This window comes from Mustela lutreola, chromosome 2 (genome assembly GCF_030435805.1).
Source record: "Mustela lutreola isolate mMusLut2 chromosome 2, mMusLut2.pri, whole genome shotgun sequence".
Lineage (NCBI taxonomy): Eukaryota > Metazoa > Chordata > Mammalia > Carnivora > Mustelidae > Mustela > Mustela lutreola.
Genome location: NC_081291.1, coordinates 13,155,750 through 13,169,997, shown reverse-complemented (window position 1 = coordinate 13,169,997; position 14,248 = coordinate 13,155,750). Strand labels below are relative to the sequence as shown.

Below are 14,248 nucleotides of genomic sequence, written 5' to 3'. Positions count from 1 at the left end.
ACACAGAGGCCGATGACGTTCCAGTAGAAGGCTCTGGGTTCCATGCCCGCTTCTTCACTCCTTCGGCTGCCCCATCCAGTCGCATATGCGGCACTTGTCAGCCACAGTGCTCTGTGAGCTTGAACAGGGTGACAGGATATAGTGCTCAGTGCAGAAGAGGAGCAGAGGGATGCGGGGGGTGAGGAGGGTGGGGCCAACTGGAGGGAGGGCAGGCCCGGCAGAAGGACTTCCAGGAGCTCAGGTGTGCTGATGCTGCTTTCACTAGCGCCCTGGAGCTGTTTCTGAACGGAGCATGGAAAGATTGCTGGTGAGCTGTGGGTGGGCTGGGCTGGGAGATGTGGCATCCAGGTGTGGCAGCTGGTGCCCAGCCCCGGCAGGAGGAGAGAAGCTGTATGCCAGCCTTGGCATCTGTCTGTTCAGACATGGTTGAGGGGAGGGGGTGATTGGGGATGGCACTGGGTCCCAGATGTTACGTTGGGTGTGAGGGAGATGGCGTACCTCTGCCCGCCTCTGGGCACTCAGGGTATGGGGAGTAAGGTGTGAACCTTTCAGTCACATTTTAATGTTTCTGGGGTCAGGCCATGTTTTCCAGTTGGCACCATTTGTCTCTTAGTGGTTGGTGATACACCGGTGCATCTCAGGGTAGGTGAAACGTGCTGACCCATGAGCAGTCTGTGCTCAGAACCTCGGGCAGTGATCGAGCTAAGGGACACCTGTCACTGCGACAGTGCCAAAGTAGTTCCCTGGCATCAAGCTGCAGGCCCTCCCTTCCTGCCCTGTCCCTCTCTTCAGACAAGCCCCAAGCCCCTGGGTCCTGCCTCACTGTCCCCTTCATCTCACATCCACCCCATCTTGCCTGTCACCATCTCACTCCAGGGGGCTGGCCCACACCTACAGATTTTCTCTCTGGTTCAGCTCTGAGCTCTCTGTCAGACGGTCGGATCCAGCGATTTAAAACCGTGTTGCTTGCTGCTCTGAGCATGGGCTGGGTCCATTATGTGACCTGCCGTGGCCCCCTCTCCTTCCCATCTGGTGTTCTCTGTGCTTGTGCTACTGTGTGCCCCTGGCCCTTTGCTCCCAACTTGACGAGCCCTCACCTTCCTGGTCTGGCCTACAGACTGCGGCTCACTCTTCAGGTCTCCTCAGAGAGCCCTTCCTCCATCCTGCTCCTTGGAGGCCTCAGAATACCCTGAGCGCCCCGCAGCCCAGCCTGCCCACTGGCCCAGCCACACGGGGAGTGCCTTCAAGGCCGCGCTGTGCTTTATCTGTGTGTCTTTCTGGGAGAGGCGGTGGAGCCTGTGGTGAAGAGCCAGGTTTTGGTTGCGGGGCTGCAGGGGCCCCAAACCCAGCTGTGTGACCTCGGTGGAATAGGCGACCTTGTTGTGCCTTAACTTCCTCTTCGTGAAAAGGGACTGATAGAGCCTGACCCGTTTGGACAATAATTTGTAGAGCTATGTGTAAGAATTTGTTTTCTTTCTTTCTTTCTTCTTCTTCTTCTTTTTCTTTTTTCTTTTTTTTTTTTTACTTTTACTTTTAGTTTTTTTGTGTGTAGTAAGAATTTCTTAATCAAGTAGTGCCTAATTTGCCTTATTGAGGCCCTTCATAGTACATCTTCCAGGCAAAGCTCCCACTTTAAGCAGCGCCTGCCTGTAGGCTTATCATTGAGAGTGACAGACTGGCAGGGGGAGGGGGACCCAGAGACTGCCTCATGCTTGGTGGGGGAGCACTATCAGAGTTACAGTGAGAAGGAGGCCTTGGAAGCAAGAAACCTGGGGAGCTGATCAGGCTTTAAAAAGCTGGGCCAAGACTTCTTGACAGGGCCTCTGGGGTCTGGTGGGTGTGTGTGGGGGGGGGGGCATGTGTGGTTTTGAGTGTTTGTGTGTCTCAGAGTCTTGACCAGACACTCAGAGAGGCAGGGTCCCCTTTGGGTGTTGTTGGCAGAGGTGCTGTTAGAGGAACTCAGGTTAGGGGAGTGGGAGATTGCTGGGTATAACCCAAGAGGATAGGCCAGGCTACCCCTGCACCCCAGTGCTCATAGGTCTGTCTGCCCTGAGCTCTGGGTTAAAGACGATTGTGAGGCCAGATCCAGTTCCAGGAGCAAGGGGCATTGGTCAGAGATCAGCAAAGGGGAGGTAGGGTATATCTGCTATTCCTTCCCTCAGCCTGTTTGGAATTCACTGTTATGCCAAGAGGGAGGCAGAAGCAGCACTGGTGCCCCTTTGCAAGTGGTGGTTAGTGCCCTTTGGTGGAGAGACTCCCGCATAGGGCCCCAGGGCGTGGGTTTTGCACACAGTGCAGTTAGTTCTCAGAGCACCTGTGAGCTGGATGGCATTGTCCCCCCAGGACACAGATGAGGCCTGGGGGGACTGACCCTGCCCCATGGCAGGGTGCTACAGCAGAACCCCAGTTCCAGCCCAAGGCTGAGAGGGGGAGAGGGCAGTGCCAGCAACATGTTGGTGAGGCCTTGGACACGGATGGGCAGTAGGGACTTCAGCCAGGGGACTCAGATGTGCTCAGAACACTCTTCAGTGGTGATGGGAACTGCAACTCATTCCCCTCTACTGCACACCCTTGAAGGCACTCCAGCTTCTACAAGGCAGGCTGAGCTTGGTTTTCCCAAACCAATGTCTGGCCCAGTAGGCTTCTTCCTGCCTCTTTCTCCTGGCCTCACAGTCCTCCCTATCTCCCCCTATTCCATGTCTGTGCATGCCTATGGCTCTGCACCCCCACCGCCCCACTCTTCCCTCCCGAGCCTCATGCTCGTGAAAGACCTGCAGGCCTTCCCCGGAGCCCTGCTGCTGCTACACTCACCTGTCTCCTCCACCAGGATGGACTGTTCGAGCCAGGGCGGCTTGAGGACAGTTCCCACCCAGAATCTGGCACATAGCAGCCACTGAGTGGAGATCAGATGAATGCCTCCCATGCCTGAGGAGGCCCCGTCCAAAGTCCTCGTGAAACAGGGAGGACCGAGAAGATCCCCCGGGCAGGAGTTTGGCAGAAGCAGAAGTGCAGCGTTGTCTGAATGGTTCTTCTCTGGCTCTCCTCACCTTAATGGGTTCAGGGTTAGAAAAAGTGTTCAGTATGAGCATGGTCTTTCTCTTCCCTCCCCTGGCTGCTGCAGTCCCACTCTTCTGCTTCCGCAGGGCCGAGAGATACTTTGCATCGTATTTCCAGTCTTTTTTGTGATATGCGTTGCATCTGTTTTCAGGGGACAGAGATTCAAGCTCATCTGTGAGCTGATGAGGCCACCAGTAAATAAAGCAGAGGCTGTGGGCTGGGGCTGGGGGCAGTATTGCCCACCATGGAGAAGGGCTTTATGGGTTTGTTGGAGGTGAACATGTTTTATTTTGATAGCTGTGCATTTATTGTAGTGGTACTAGGAAAAATATAACCTGCTTCCCAAAGCCCAGGTACTGTTGTTCAGGACAAGAGTGAAGTGGGAAAAGTGTAAAGGGCAGACCTTCAAGTGGCAGTTGGAACCCTGGCCTGACTAGTAATCTCTCTCCAGGGCAGCTTCCTGCTGCAGGGTTCAGAGGGGCACAGACCCCTTCCAGGAGCTCTCTAGGGATATGTGTGGGGCTCCAGAAGTTTGAGTGAGACCCAGGATTTGGTATCAGTTGTTGTCGCAGTTGATGTACTCTATTTTTTTATTACCTCTGTTTGTTTATTGCAGTTATTAAGATTTCTGTTCATCAACAGTGTCCTGAGTTTCAGCTACTGCTCTACTATCCGATAGAAGTAGTTCTATCTGATATGTTTTGTCATCTTAGCACATTTTCTCCTTTCTAGTTAATCCTAGTGCTTATTACAGATGATCAGCATAGCTAGGCAAGCCTGATGTGCCGGTGTCGGAAGTGATGTCGTGTTCATCATTTATGTTGCAGGTGGCCTGGGGTCTGCGGACCCATGGGGCTGCAGGGTGCCAAGCTAGGGGCCTAGCTCTGGAACAGCCCAGGAGCCTGGGACTGTTGTGCCATGCAACTTGCACAATTCAGAAGGTGTGCAGAGGATGCTAATTGTTGATGTGAATTCTCAGCGGTAACAAGTTTTGTGAATTTTATTTGCTGTGTTGGGAGAGAGAAAAACAAGGGTTCTAGTGTGGGTTGTGCTGTCAGCGGGTGCTGCTGAATTAATGAAGACTGTGAGGCAGGCAGGGCCCCCTTACCATTGTGTCCCCAGATCCCACATGGGACCTAGATCAAAGGGGATAGATTGTGTTTGAATTGGCCTGGGTCTGGTATGGGCCTGGGGTCTGGTTGCTCCAAGGAGGCAGCTTGAAAACAGTCCCAGAAAGAGGCCACGTGGTGACACTGCAGGACTATGGGACAGACCATGGCTGCAAGGTCCCAAGTAGCCCATGGAGTCAGGTGGGAGAGGGCAGACTGAGGGGAGGCAGTTTCAGTGTGTTTTCTCTAGTGTTTTCCGGTGTCACTTTCTGAAAAGGAACTTGTCCTAATGCTTGCGTACTCATGATTGTCTTAGCTGGTTGCTTCCAATTTCTAATCATAAATATATGGACATTAAACAACAGCGGGAAGTCGACTTCTTGCTTCCAAAGAAATAAGTTGCCAAGACAGACTTTAAAAAGTAGAAAGGTTAGACCTTCCACAAACATCTAGCCATCTAAAATGGAGAGGTGAATCCTTCTGCCTATACAAACAAGCTAGCTGTTAGAGGGTGGTCGGGGTATGCTACTTGTAGGATTTCAGAGGGTCTTCAAACTGAAATCTCAATGTTCTCAGTATGAAAAACCTGAGATCAGATGCTTATGTAAGGAAAGTGCTATTCACCCAGTAAACCCAAAAAGCCAAATGGATAATGCTGGCCGTATTTTGCCTTTCTGACATTTCCTTGGGAATCTACAAGAACCTCCCCTTTCCCCTCCCCCCAATAAGACCATTTAAGTGTGTGTTAAGCAACTACAGAATACTAAATAAAAAGTTTGGCCAAAACAACAACAAAAAAAGTAGAAAGGTTAGAGAATTTGTTACACCAGGATGCAGTATATAGGGTAGCAGCACCAGCGAGAGCCCTTGGTTTTGGAGTCAGCTGGGTGAGGTTTAGATCTTGCTTCACCTCATCTGGCCTTGGGCAAGTTCTTCTATTTCTCTGAGCCTCTGTCTCCTCATCTGTGAAATGAGCCTTCGAGGCTGCTCTGAATTGAGATTGTGGTCACCAGCTGGTAGTTCTGGGCACAAAGACAGGCATGGCGTCTGGGGGTTGTCTTTCCAGGCTCTGGCTCACCTGTAGTATGCAGTTCCTGAAAGTACCCAGAGCTCCTGGACAGTGGGGAGCCAGATGCTGCCACCATCTGGGTGATGTCTGGTGGATGTGCTCAAGGGCTTATGCTTGCTGTTTTCATGGGTCTGGGGGTGCTTGTTACCTCTGACACTCTCCATCATGTGGGCACGAAAGGACCAGCCTCTTGGTGCGCGGTGTACCGATGCAGACCGCGTGGTGGGTTTCCATCCTCTTGTGGGGTTTGAATCTGCATTGTCTTAGACTGGTTCAGTTCATGGCCGGTTGTTTTCAGGTTTGGGCTTGTAGCATGGTGTGCCACACAAGGGTCACAGGCTGAGATGGTGGGTAGACAGGAAGGGACAGTGAGCTGTCATACCCTGTTCAGGGCCTCACTTTGCCCAAGACACCCAGTCTCTAGAAATCCCACACCAGATCCTATTGGAGGGGTACAAGAAGGTGATGTCAGGGTGGGCCGAGATCTACTCTTGTCACTTTGACTTCAAGCCTCCTGGCCTGTCCAGATGCCCAGGGTTGTCCCCAGATCTGTGCCATCACGTCTGTGCAGGTATGTCATTGTCTACCTGGGTAGAGTAATAGTTTCATTGATAATGTGTCTGTCTCCCCAGCAGCTGGGGGGGGGGGGGAAGAGTCCAGTTCTCTATGTCTGTGCAAGGAGGTGGCTTTAGTGCCAGACCTAGAGGATTGCCTGCACTGGGTCCTCTTTCCTTCCCCTGCAGTTAGTCGCATCTGGAGACACACAGCCATACTCAGCAGAGTCTGTGGAGAGATGGCAAGAGCAGGTTAGCAGCCCTGACAGCCTGTGTGCTGCTTTGCCAGGCAGGTGGGCCCACATCTCTGGGACCCTTTGCTTTCTTCCTCCCCTTGGCAATGGGGTCATTGCAATGTGTAAGCTGAGGGTCAGAAACAGTTGGGACAATACCAGTTGGCATTGAAGTATTTGGACCCTTGGAACAAATTTTAATACCTGGGAGTTTATTCCTAAGGAAAAAAATGAGAGAAGGAAGTTGCATGTGTGAAGATGTTCGCTTGAACGTTGATTACAGTAGGAGAACCCAAAAGGAGATGATGTGTCCAGCAGTTGGAGAAGGTCAAGGGAATTATGATGCATCGATGTAACATTGAGCTGTTGAACATGATCTTTATAAAGATTATATAGGAGAGGGATGCCTGGGTTGCTCAGTAGGTTAAAGCCTCTGCCTTCGGCTTAGGTCATGATCTCAGGGTCCTGGGATCGAGCCCCGCATCAGGCTCTCTGTTCAGCCGGGAACCTGCTTCCTCCTCTCTCTCTGCCTGCTTCTCTGCCTACTTGTGATGTCTGTCAAATGAATAAATGAAATCTTAAAAAAAAAAAGTTATGTAGGAGGAAGTAAGGGTTAAATGAAAAGAGAAAATAGCATCTATAATGCAGTTTCAACTGCATAATTGTCACTTGCTTGGGACAAGCATGGGAAAGTCACTCACAGAAATGTTGCCATGGCGTGGGTCATGGGAGTGCCAGGGGCTCAGGGAGACAGTGCTGCAGTTTGGCCTTTGGGGTCAGACCTGAACCATGTTGGTATCTACCTCTTGGGCTGTTGGGAGTTCGAGGACACACATGTGATGGGGACTCGGAAGGTGCTCTCAGAGGAGAGGAAAACCAAAGAGGTTGAGGAGACTGGACGTGAAAGGTTATGGAGCCAGATGCAGGCGGGCTCAGACAGCACCTGCCTCAGCTGGCTTAAAGAGGTGGGCTCAGGACCACTGTATCTGGGGCTTGAAATGAGAGTATAAGGAAGACACACTTAGGGGTTAGTGTGGGTGGGTTGGTTTGGAGGTGCAGTGCCTGCCCTGAGGGAAGGTAGAGGGGGCTGGCTAATGGGCTTCCAGCTCCCCTCCTCCGCCCGTGCCGCTGCTCCCAGAACCTAGCCTTGCAGGAGCAGAGTCAGTTGTGGGGCAGGGGCGTTGGCCAGTGGCCCATGGGCATGCTGAGTACCTCGGAGATGCGGAAGAAAGCTGTCGGGTGGGTGCATGGGGCCCAGAGGCGGCACCTGGGCTTGCAGTGCAGATTTGGAGCTGCCTGAATTGGGACTGTCCGGGAATCCCTGAGAAGTGGAGACGGAAGGAAAGGCTGTGGGGTTGGGGCTCAGGGATGGCGGGGTGGAGGGCGAGGAAGCTGCGGAGGGGCTGCCTGGAAGAACTAGTGTGAGAGATGAGAGGAGGCCAGGCTGACGGCTCCTTGGCTTTGGGCTTTGGTGACCGGTCACCCAGGCAGAGCCGTTATGGTGCAGTGACAGGTAGAGATCCTTTTTAATGTTCTCGAAGGTTGTAGTAAAATCCTGCCTTCTGTTTCCTCCCCCTGCTTGCACTACTGCCTTTTTCTTGCTGTGGCTGACTGTGTTTGGTTACCCAACAGTACGATGAGGATGAAAAGGGGAAGAAACAGACTCAAGACCACACGTCAAAAAACAGGTTTAAGATATTGAGGAAGCAACGTTAGCGAATGACGTGTAGATGGAAATCCAGTGAGAAGCGAAATCCTCTCTGTTCCCAGAGCTGCTCAGTGTTCTTTGCACGCATTTGAGACAAGGAAAAGCGGCCGTGGTGCTTCTGAGGAGCCCAGCTGAGACCTTGCCTGCCTTGGACCTTGGTAAACAAGACCTTGAGGCTCACTGCAGGGCTTTGCCAGCCGACACTCAGCCGTGGGGCAGACTCCTGGCCTATGGTCATTTTGCTGCCGCTTCCCCTCCTGTGAGAGGCAGGTAGTTTGGAGTGAGACAGGAAGTGCCACGGGAGTGCATTTCAGCCCTGTGGGCCGTTGCTGGGTGGTGAGGCTTCCCCCTTTGAGCCCTCCAGCCGGGAAGGTTGGGAGGAAGCAGTTGATTTGGCTCCTGGTCGCAAGTGGCCTCGGTAGCTGTGGTGACTCTGAACTGTGCCCTCATCCTCCGCCAGCAACCTTCCACTCATCTGCCATGCCACGGAAGGCTGCCACCTCGCAGATAATGCTGTCACTGATGTCCCCATTTGCCGTGGTGGATTGTGATGTTTGGTTTCCATGTTCTTTTTATGTCTGGCTTTGCAAAACCTCACATGGCTTCTCTTCTTCTTCCTTATGTAGCCCTTTGCGGAATAATTTCAGGGTTGCCAAGAAGGTAAGTTGGAGAAAATATTTGTGGTTATAGTACTTCCAGGTCAGTGCATTGAAAATGAAAGACTCTTCCCAAAACCATGGAGTGTCCTGCTGAGCAAATATGTTTGCCTGAAGACGTAACAAAGTGTGCCACCCCAGCCACAGCCTCAGGGGACAAGAACAGCCAGCGTCCTGCTCTTGCCTTGGCTTTCCCTCTCCCTGCCACCCTCCCCCAAACCCCTACCCCATTCCCAGACAATGGTGCCTTTTGCCCTGTTCTTTGTAGGATGTGTGAAGACCACTGAGAGTTCAGGAGGTGGGTGGCTAGTGCAGGTGACAGCTAGAAATGGGACAAGGCATGTTTGCTTTCTGGACACCCAGCTTGGTGGCAGCAGATTCCGACTTGCCCCAGAAAGAGACCTTCGAGATACTTGTAATATTGGAATAAACATGGTGCCTCTTGACCGAGGATAGTAGGACCTGGCAGTAGGTCAAGTTTGGATGGGTGGGAAGCTGCGGCAGAGGCAGCACGAGGTTGGCGTGGGCTGACTGGTCGGGTCCTGTGAGGGGTTCAGCTGTGAGAGTGAGGTGTGTGTGAATTTTTATTTTAGTTGACTTGTGTTTTCAGAACTGAGGGTTTCGTGATGTTCTCATGGCTGCTAACTTTTTTTTTTTTTTTAAGATTTTATTTATTTATTTGACAGATAGAGATCACAAGTAGGCAGTGAGGCAGGCAGAGAGAGAGGGGGAAGCAGGCTCCCCGCTGAGCAGAGAGCCTGATGTGGGGCTCCATCCCAGGACCCTGAGATCATGACCTGAGCCGAAGGCAGAGGCTTAACCCACTGAGCCACCCAGGCACCCCACGGCTGCTAACTTTTGAAACTGGTATGTTCCTCCAAGGCAGTGGTAGGGAAGGCAGTTGACTGTAACCTGGAAGGTGTCTGAAAAGTGCAACCTTAGAAAACGTCACGATGTTGCAGTTGGTTATCAGCCCAGGCCACAGAAGCTACTTGCTCCTTGTTAGAGCTAAAACAGAATTATTTCAGAAACCTGGAAGGTTGCTGGCGGAGGATGAGGGCACAGTTCAGAGTCACCACAGCTACCGAGGCCACTTGCGACCAGGAGCCAAATCAACTGCTTCCTCCCAACCTTCCCAGCTGGCTTTGTGGTTTAGAAGAGGGGAGGTGCCTTTTGGGGTAGGAGCTCTGGGAGTGGATGAGGTCTGAGCGCTGGCAGCGCTTGGGGATAGTGGGGACTGCCACAGATTGTGGTGCTGGTGGTGACACGTTCCATGTGTCCTGTGGGGCGAGTGGGCATGGTTTGCTGCTTTGGGGCTCCTGTTTAGAAGGGGCATGTGTGGTAGGATTTGCTGATGTTCGCTGAGGGGGACTACCTGTGCACAGGGGTCTGCGGCCCCCCAGCCTACACTTGCCGCGTGCCATCGTCTCTGACAACGGGCCCCACTACTGGCTGGTGGTGACACATTCTCTCCTCCCCTCAGCCTGGCCATTCACTGTCCTTCCGTTCCGTGTGGTTCATCTGGACCCTGTCACACTGCCTCTGGGCAGGGCTATCTCTGGGGTTGGCGTGGGATCTGCGAGGTGGGCTCTGTGGATTCTGCAGCCCACCACAGGGACAGTGACCTGTCTGGCCTGCAGATACGGGGATGCGGGCATATCACATCCTTGTCCAAATTTAGGGTTGTCGTCAGGATTGGAAGAGTGTTCTGCTCTGGAAAGCACAATGCCAGTGCTGTCAGTGGCATTATTGTTGGGAGGACCTGAATGGGCTGGGCATGAGGTGCCAAGCAGAACCTTCTGCCTTGGGAAGGATGGTTCCGTCCTCTATCTCTCTGTGCGTGAATCTTCTCAGGGGCTTGTTCAAATGCATCTCTGGTCTGGGAGGACTGGGCTGGACCCAGATTGTGCCCATCCACGCAGCTCCAGTGACCCCAGGGCTACTGAGCCCCAGGTCACACTTGAGAGTAGTAAAGGTCTAGCTCAGCTGTCTGGAGGGCAAGTCAGGATTTCAGACATTCGGTCACAGGAGCTGACGTCCGGTTGGAGAAAATATGCAGATCTAGGAGGGAAAAGCAGCTCTCAGACGCGTGGAAGCTGTTTTCCTGTCAGGAGGGTGGGTGCACGCTGTTGCGGTGGGTGCCGGAACTGTTACATGCAACACTGAATTTGTTGTTCCGTCTTTATGATACTGCTGGGATGCCGAGGCACGACTGTCCTCTTCATTTTACTGAGGGGAGAAGGAACTTTCGGTGTTATCCTCTGCTCCCAGGTGGGCTGAGCCCAGGTGAGGGTCTGACGCCTCCCCTGCAACAAAGAAGTGTCCTAATCCCTGAGTACCAGCCCTTCCTTCCTGGGCTCTTGTCGCATGTGCATGTATGGTCGGCCTCACAGTTGTTTACAGCTCTGGTCTAATCAACATGGAGTAAGCTACGCACAAGAAAGTGTACAGTGAGAGACCCTCACCAGAGTCAGGCTAATAAACATACACGTCATTTCCAGAAGTTTCTTTTTGCCCCTCTGTAATCTTCCCTCCAGGCCTAACCCAGTCCCCAGGCAACTGCTGATCTGCTTTCTGTCACTGTAGAATTTGCTTGTCTTTTCTAGAATTTTGTGAAATCACACACTATGTACTATTTTTGTTGTTGTTGTTTTATTTTGGCCTGAGCTCTTCTCTCATTCAGCCTATTTATTTTCAGATTTCATGCATGTTATGTGTATCAGAAGTTCATTCTTCTTTGTTGCTGAGTTTTAGTTCCATTTCATGGATATACTATGATTCATTTATCATCCCATGTGTTGATGGACTTTCAGGTTAAGAATCTGCCAAAATAGTCTTCCAAGGTGATTATACTATGTTATATTCCCATCAGCAGTGAGTGAGAATTCCTTTTGCTCCACATCTTGGCCGGCACTTGGTATGGTCAGTCTTTTTAATTTTGGCCATTTTAATATGTATGTAGTGATATTTCATGTTGGTTGTAAGCATTTTCCTAGTGACTAATAATGCTCTGCATCTCTTGATATGTTTATTTGCTGTGCATCTCTCTCTTCTTTGATGAAAGATTTGAATATCCTTTAGACCATTTTCCCCATTATTTTCCCTTGGATTCCTTGCCTAATCATTGAGTTGAAGAGTTTTTTAATGTATTCTCAATGCAAGTCCATTCTTAGATATATGATTCATATATATTTTCTTTCTGTGGCTTGCCTTTTTTTCCCATAAGTGTCACGTTTTAAAGAGCAAAGATTTTCAATTTTGATGAAATCCAATTTTATGTTTTTCTAAATTTTGTTCTTTTTCTCTCCTATTTTTAGTCTTTCCCAAACTCAAGGTCACTAAGGTTTTCCTCCTGTGTTTTCTTCTTAGATGGTCTATAGTTTTAACTAATTCTTACATTTAGGTTTATGATCTATCTGGTGTTAATATTTGTGTATTTTGTGAGGCAGAAGTCAAGGATTTTGTTTCTTGTTGTTTGCATATGGCTGTCCAATTATTCTAGCACTATTTGTTGAAAGATTATTCATTCCTGATTGAATTGCCTCAACACCTTTAGGAATCAGTTGACCATGAATGTGTGGGTCTATAATGGACTCTCTTCTATTCCATTGATCTGTTTATCTGTCTTTACTCTAATACCAGATTGTCTTGATTATAATATTCTGGTTTTCTTTTTTTCCAAGTTTGTTGGCTATTCTAGGGCCTATGTGTGACTCCATACACATTTTATAACAACTTGTCAATTTCTCTGAAAGAACCTGCCAGAATTTTCATTGGGATTGCTCTGAAGCTATATAGATCAATCTGGGGGAGAAATTTAACACTATTATTGACTCTTCCAATCCATTTATTCGGCATATCTCTCCATTAATTGATGCCTCTTTTAATTTTTCTCAGTCATGTTTTGCACTTTCAGTGTTGCACATTTCATTGTTGACCTTTTCAAATCTTTTGTCAAACGTATCCGTAAGTACTTAATATTTTTAATTGCTATTATAAATGGAGTTGGGTTTTTTTTTTTTTTTTTAAATTTCATTTTCTGAGTATTTGTTGCCTGCATATAGAAATAGTCAGATTTCCAATGAGCTTGTATCCTGCCACCTTGCTGAACTCATTTATTCTGGTAGCTTTTTAAAAATAGGCATTATATGATTTTCTGCAGGGACTATACTGTTGTTTGTGAATACAGTTTTACTTCCTTTTTTCCAATCTGGATGCCCCATGCCCACCTTTTTCTTGCCTTATAGCATTGCCTGGAGCCTCCTGACAAGACTGACTACAAGTGGTAAGCACCTATCCTTTCCGGCACATGTGAGGGGGAAACATGGAACCATTCACCATCAAGTATGATGTCAGCTGTGGGCATTGTTGAAGCACTTACCAGGCCACGGAGGTTCTCTTCTATTCCTAGTTTGCTGAAAGTTTTTATCAGGAAGAAATGCCCAGTTCTGTCAAACATTTTTTCTCTATCTTTTGGAACACTCATAAGGCTTTTTTCATTTTCAGCCTTCATAATAAGACAAATTACATTGATTTTTCAAATGTTATCTTTCTCCCCCACTTTAATTTCTAGTCTCCTTTTCTTATGATAGCTTCTTTCCTGGGTTAGGCATGAAGATTTTCCTTATTCTAATTGTTCTGTTGCCCTCCTTCAAGCCAGCTGTTTCTGCCCAGGTCACCAGTAGGACTTGTTAATGGCCTGTTGCGTGGAGTCAGGCATGGGCTGACTGCGCAAGATTAGCAGCTTAGGTCAGTAGTGAACCTGTGGCCAGATGTTTAATGGGTGCCCTGGTTTCCATGCTGGAGAAACAGCATAATACCTCCTGTGGGGATCTGTGGTCTCAGAAGAGACTGTGGTACGGTAAGGGACAGATGCCCAGCACAGTGCTGGCCAGGCAGTGGGTACTGCCTGCCTGCCTCTCCAGGAAGTTTGGAGCTTACATCTTCTTGAGGACACTGAGCTGTTGAGCTCATTTTCCTTAGAACCTACAGAACACCCACCTCCTCCCAGACCTGACAGGGTAGGAGTGTGTGGGCATGTTTCCCTGTGAGCTTTGAAGCACAGCGCGTGCTGCTTGTCTTGGAGATAGCCTGGCCTTATGCAGCCCTCTCTGTGGGACCCTGAGAGGGTCTGTGCCACTGTGTGGGAGCCGCAGTGCCTCACCACTGTCTTGTCCTCTTCAACCCCAGTGGCTCTGGCATCTGTTTCTGGGACAGGATGGCCTCATCCAGAAAAGTGCACAAGTTGTGAGTGTTACATTTATGGAATGCTTACGAAGTGAACATGCCTGAGTGCCCCCCCACCCCCACCACCTGCCATCCAGGGCAAGGAATAGAGCATTTCCCCAGAAGCTGCTCTTGCTCCCTCTCCTAGCAGCTCGCCACCCCCAGTTTGCCCTGACTTCAGTCATCACTGAGAAGTCTGACCTGCTCGTGAGCTTTCGCTCCAATACAGAATGTATTCTTTAGTGCCTGGCTTTATCACCAGATGCTGTTTTGAGATTTATCTCTGATGTTTTGTTCATTCCATGCTGAATGGATAGAGCATGATTTAGTCACCCATGATGCTGGTGATGGCCTTTCAGGTGGTTTTTAGTTGGCGCTGTTCTGAATATGTTCTCCATGCACGGGTGACTGTTGTTATGTACCTCAGAGTGGAGTTGTTGGTTCGTGGGGTATGAGTGTCTATCCTTACACGACGTTTGACACAGAATGTACACTCTACTTCCTGCTCTGTGAGTGTGTGCTTGGTTCTCTCCATGGCAGCGCCCGTTACAGGAATGCCCACTGAGAAAGTCCCTGTGCCCACTGTGGTTCCTCCAGCTCCACACACAGCCCTTGAGTTGCAGGGCAGCAGGTGAG

General features: G+C 50.0%; 1 protein-coding gene across 3 annotated transcripts in view; it reads left to right on the top strand.

Moving 5' to 3' along the window:
• MED26 (mediator complex subunit 26) overlaps window positions 1–14,248 on the top strand; it is a 52,346-nt gene that overhangs the window by 21,527 nt on the left and 16,571 nt on the right. The window contains exon 1 of one of the 3 annotated variants that reach the window (XM_059160377.1): window positions 12,647–12,671. The exons of the other annotated variants lie outside the window; for them this stretch is intronic. The gene's annotated coding sequence lies outside the window, so the exon portion shown is untranslated. Of the gene's footprint in view, window positions 1–12,646; window positions 12,672–14,248 lie in introns of those variants that run through there. 3 annotated transcript variants of the gene reach the window in all.